The 5687-nt window shown below is 32.0% G+C and overlaps 1 long non-coding RNA gene across 2 annotated transcripts; it reads left to right on the top strand.

The window, feature by feature from the left end:
- Positions 1–1130: 1130 nt before the first annotated feature.
- On the top strand, positions 1131–4879 carry LOC104115800 (uncharacterized). Of its 2 annotated transcripts, none has more exons than XR_011413846.1 (3): positions 1131–1223; positions 3907–4119; positions 4462–4879. It is a non-coding gene; the product is annotated as an uncharacterized lncRNA (long non-coding RNA). The 2 variants fall into 2 exon arrangements; XR_011413845.1 differs by having other exon boundaries at positions 1180–1223; positions 3911–4119.
- Positions 4880–5687: the final 808 nt, after the last annotated feature.

Below are 5687 nucleotides of genomic sequence, written 5' to 3'. Positions count from 1 at the left end.
ATGTGTATCTATAAAATAATTGGTAACACCCTTTCAGAAAAATATTGTGTCTTGTTCAAAAGGTATATCTGAATTTTGAATCACCCAAAATAACAAGCTTATAAAAAAGTTTTGAAGAATTAATCCAAATAACCGTCCATTTAATCACTTAAATTAAAAATAACGACATATATATAAAATATGAATAATTCATGTATAGTATATGTATAACTATATATAATTAATGTATAATCTATGTATATCGGTTAAAAAAAGTAAACATTGAATGTATAATTTCGATAGCAAAGTTTCTTTGCAAAATAATTCTTAAAATCATCAAAAAGGAGTAAGCAGAAAAAACACATGAATATTCATCCAATACAAGAAGCCATTTCAAGAAACAAACATGAAGAGTACTCCGATCTTTTGAGCATATTTCCCATTTTGCATGTATCTCTCTTTTTAATAAAGTTGAAAACAATAGTGCTACTTCTTTTCTTGATATAAAATTTAAGGACTGATTTTTCTTAGCATGATAATATTGAGAGTTGAGACAATAAAAACCTTTCTCAATTATTCTACGTACTTTCCTTTAAGCTGTTCATATGTTGCCTATTTCTTTTTTCGAAATTCGTCACGAGGAAACAATAGTATGCCATAGCGGTGAACTTGTTTGACTTCTTTGAAATAGATTGTATATATTACGCTTAGTCATGTAAGACAAGAACCAAAACAAGAATAACACAACAAACTCAAAGACCAAAATCACTATTTTTCAAAAGTTAAATTACTCATTTATAATTAGAAATTGGTTGACTTATTCTGTTGATATTCACCTAATGTGGGTCCTTCTTCCAGCCCAAATCATATGTAGCCCAAATTCTAAAATCCTAACCACGTTTCAAAAGTTTGAAGAGTTTGACCAAACTTTTAGAGATAAAAAAAATGTTTTGAGGAGAGAGAAGCAGTTTTGGAGAAACAGAAAATAATAATTTCTTTTTAAAAATATTTTTATGAAAATTACTTTTGAAAAAAATATATTTAAAATAATTTTTAAAAATTTGGTAAAAAAATAATTGCTGCTCAGAATTTTTTTTTAATTAAATTAGCTAAACACAAATTATTTCTTGAAAAAAAAACAAAATAAGCTGCTTTTTGCGGCTTGAATCCTTGCAAAATCCTCAATTCTTTTTCGGGCTTCCCCATCCCTACGGCGAAATCCTCACATTTCCGGCAATCGAACGGTATGTTTCTGCTATTCGCTGCCGTGCTTTTTACCTCTCCCTTCTTCTGTAGATGTTGAATCTATTAGCTTTCTTTTTTTGATCCGTGTATGGAGGAAAAGTAAGGTTTTTAGGTATTTGCTCCATTTTTTAGAGAGACGGCAAAAATAGGTATTTGATCCCGAGTCCTGCCTTTTGATCAGTGTACGTCTTTATGTAAAATTCTGTACATTGAAGAACTTATTCTACAGAGGAGATTCATATTGTGCTGGCGGAGATGGAGCTTGTTACCTTTTCTATTGAAGACAATTCTTAGAAGAAGGGGATAATAAAGAAGAAGAGTTAATTAAACAAAAACAAAGTTCGTAAAAGAAAGATATGTTGTTTGTGTTTTAATCTAGTATTTTTATAATATGGGTGCACAAAAAAAAAAGAAAAAAGAAGAAGTATTAAGTGGGATTTGATCCCTGTCCTCTTGGTAAATAACTCAATAATCAATCAAGTGCACCATTTAACCTATTTATAGCATGAGTGATAGGAGACCAATTTTAAAAAATATGTATATAAAATACCTAATTTGACAGAAATATCTTGAGTTCTCGTACCCAATGTATTTGCCCACAAATTAGCCCCTGGCTTTCCTCTATATTTGTGTCATCAACTCATCTGTAAACCACAAAAACTTTGATCATTTTTAGGAGGAAAGTTTTGTACTTTGGGCATAGTTAATAGCTAGGAGACCGAAATACGGTGAACGAGAGATTTTATGACCTTTGTTAAAATCAGTTAAAAGATTGCAAATACAGAAATTCAGACTTCAGAAAACGTGAAGGCAGGGAAATGCCTATATTCTCTCATCTTTTGAATTTAACACTGACATGCAAACTTATTCTTGTTTTCCTTCTGTTTTTGGGGTGGGCGGAGGGGCGGAGGGGGGGAGAGGCGAGAGATATATATACACCTCCCAGGTGGTCTCCAGCAGTAGCTGAGTCAGCATTTTTATTAAGGGGTGTCAAAATTTTAAAAAGTAAATAACCGAAAAAATCAAGAGAATTCAACACATAAAATATATACATAAAAATAAAATTTTAACCTTCCTAAACAGTGTAATTTTCCGAAGAAAGGATATAAATTGACATCCCTTGGAGCAATGTGGCTCCGCCACTAGTCTCCAGAGGTTATTGTGTTACCTTGCTGTTTCCTGGGGGCTTGAGTTAAATGTTTCACTAACTATATAAAGAGGTTATAGGTCCTGACTGGAAGTTGGTATTCTGCTTCTTCATGGGTTTTTATCTTTCCCTCTTCTGTAGCTGTTTTACTCTTCTTGTCTCAGGTGCGTGTCTCGTGGATTATTCAAATTGTCACACTGAGAATTCCCTTTGTGTTGCTTATTAGAAAAAGAAAGATCCTCTATTTTGTGCATTTACCAATGTTATCAAAGGCGAAAAGCACAAAAAGGTTCTAAGGTCCATTGAGGCTTTAAGCACAAAACGCAAATAAAACGTTAGCTTTAACGAAGACAGACTAAGAACTATAAGCATATATAACAAATATATGGACAAAAAAATTGAAAAACGTACGATAAGGTGAAATATCAACTTTTTAGTGTTGCCTCTTCAAGATTATGCTCATTGGCAAGGAAAAGTATGCCTTAGAGCTGAAGTGCCCGCTAAGCGAGGCAGAGCGTTCACATGTTTTGTGCCTCGCTTGAGGGTTTAAGCGCGCCTTTGACTACACTGACATCCACATTTATTAGCAAAATCCTTTTCCGTATGCTCCAAATATTTAAGAATCTAGATTTCATGGTTCATACACTTTCTACTTCACTTGTGCTACTAATAGCCTGTTTGGCCAAGTTTCTCCAAAGGCCAAACGTTTTTTTTTTTTTTTTTTCCAAAAGCACTTTTTTTCTTAACTTAAGGTATTTGGCCAAACTTTTTTGGGGAAAAAAATGCTTTTGGGAAGAAGCATAAGCAGTTTCTAAGAAGCAGAAAAAAATAACTTCTTCCCAAAAGTAGAAGCAGAAGCAGTTTTGACTTTTCTTCTTACCAAATATACCCTTAACAAAATATAGTATATATTAAAATAACCGTTAAATATAATACTTAGGATATTAAAGTATAAGTATTTCTTCTTATTTTTAGGATATTTTTCTAATATATAGTGACTTTAAGGGTGAATGCTTTTATATTTGTTGAATGATTTTTAATATAAGAATTAAAGTACTTTTTAATTTTATTTTTATATTTTAATTAAATAAAATAAAAATATTTAATTATTACATGTAATAATAAAATTTTGAGATTATTTATTTACTTATAATATTAATTATTAAGTAAATCTATTCATGTCCTTATTCGTAATTTGATATTTAAAAGCACTTTTTGAAAAGTTTGGCCAAACATAAATTATTTGCTCAAAAGTGCTTTTCAAAGTGATTAGCCAAACACAAAATGTTTATCTTCAAAAGTACTTTTTCAGAAGCACTTTTGAAAAAAAAAAAACACTTCTCAAAATAAACTGATTTTTCCAGCTTGGCCAAACAGGCTATAAGAAAATGTCATAGCATGTTAGTTCCATACTCTATTTTACCAATGGGTGAATCTCTTGGTTGAGTTTGCTTTAATCATCTTGTGTTACAGATGCACATCTTGTCTTAGTTTTGGATTTTCCAAGCTTTAATGCAATTCATTTTGTGATTCAGGAAGTTGGTTGAATTGAGAGGAGACAAAATATGCCACTTTATGATTGTATGCTTTTACTGAAATCGCATGTACCGAAGGAGGCTCTGATGGACCTTGTTGCAAAGGTTGGGAGGCATGTTTATAGAAAAAATAGTGTGCCTACAGATTTAAAGTCATTTGGTAATGTTAATCTGGGTTATGGCATTAAGAAACTAGATGGAAGATACTATCAGGTCTGTCTCTATTATCCTTTCAATAATGTCACATTTGCCTTCTTTCCCGATAAGTGAATGATTTATCAGAAAATCATCAAAGGTGAAATGCAGTTCATAAACATTTAAACATAGAAGCAACAGAGATAAAAAAAAAACAGTAGGTGATTTTTTCTTATCTGCCAAGCTTTGATGGGCAGAGTTACTCGGTACCTGTGTTGGTGGTAGATAGCAGACAACTAGTGGAATAATCGGGGCGTACGAAAGATGGCCCTGACACCACAGTTATGAAAAAAGAAAAAATAACATTTAACTATAGAGGTATCCATATATGAATTTATTCTGGCAAAAGTTCCAATTTAGGGTCAACTGATGCAAATGACAGTGATGACACCACCCAGTTTTAACAAAGAGCTGCATTACCTAAACAAAGAAGACCGCCTACTTCGATGGCTTTTGGTTAAGCATCGTGACATCAAATTTGGGTTGGACTTTTTGGGCGAAGATGATGCTAAGACTGAGCTAAGCAGGTTCAGAAGAAACATATACAAAAGTGAGGAAGAAGATGGCGATGATGAATATAATGTTGGCGAATACGGGAGGAAGCCAGTATAGAAAACTGATGAGTTTCTCTATAAGCTGATCAGATTCAACCATAACCCCAACCGGAGGAAGAAAAAGAAGGCCACAAGTAAAAACCTAAACCTATAACTTAATCTATGGCTTAAACTAATAGTAGAACAGTAGAAGTTGATAAAAATTTTCTCAGTCACTTCCTGTCTTTTGATCTCTACTATGACTGAATTTTCTCTGCCTCCTTCCATCACCAATCAAGTATAGTATGTTTTTTCATCTTGACCATATTTCCTTGATATCTGATCTTTAGTGTGCTTTCTTTAGTAAATAAATATGAGTAGTCAGTCTTATATATAATTCTCTCTCTTCCTCTTATGGGTTGTGCTCATCAGTGCTTTAAAAGCGTGGGCGTAAGGCAAGACATTTTATATATGCTTTAGCGAGGCATAAGCCTCAATGCATGGGGTGTAAGCCCATGAGTATTTAATTTTTAATATTTCATAAAATAATATAATTACAGTAAATATTTTTAAATGAGTAAAATTACATAAAAATTAAAGAAAACTATAAATAAGTGAAATATATATATAGATGTGCTCTATCCCCACTAAAAACTAGTCAAAATAATCCATTATGCACTACTTACAAGTACAAGTAACTTGAGTTGAAAAAAATAAAATTTTCTACATGAAGGACAAAAAGGATGACTAACCTGCAATTTGAACTTTGAACTTGTTGCTATAAAGGAGAATGAAGTTTTTTGTATTTGCAAAAAAAAATAAAAATTGACTGTTCGTTGCTTTTGGGAGATAGTGACAGATTAGCGGACAAGATAAAGAATTGGGAAAGACCATTTATTAGGGTTTCTAGCAATAAGAAAAGGTCTTGACTTTTAAATTTGATATTTCAGTTTCTTTATAAAATTTTGAGTAATTACAAGCCGAGTTTTGAGAATTTGGGTATTATATTAAGGACTTATTTAGCAAATTTTGTCTTAATTTGAAAAAGTCTCT

The sequence above is a fragment of the Nicotiana tomentosiformis genome, chromosome 2, assembly GCF_000390325.3.
Source record: "Nicotiana tomentosiformis chromosome 2, ASM39032v3, whole genome shotgun sequence".
NCBI lineage: Eukaryota > Viridiplantae > Streptophyta > Magnoliopsida > Solanales > Solanaceae > Nicotiana > Nicotiana tomentosiformis.
Note: the sequence above shows the minus strand (reverse complement) of the source record. Positions and strands in the feature narration are given on the sequence as shown.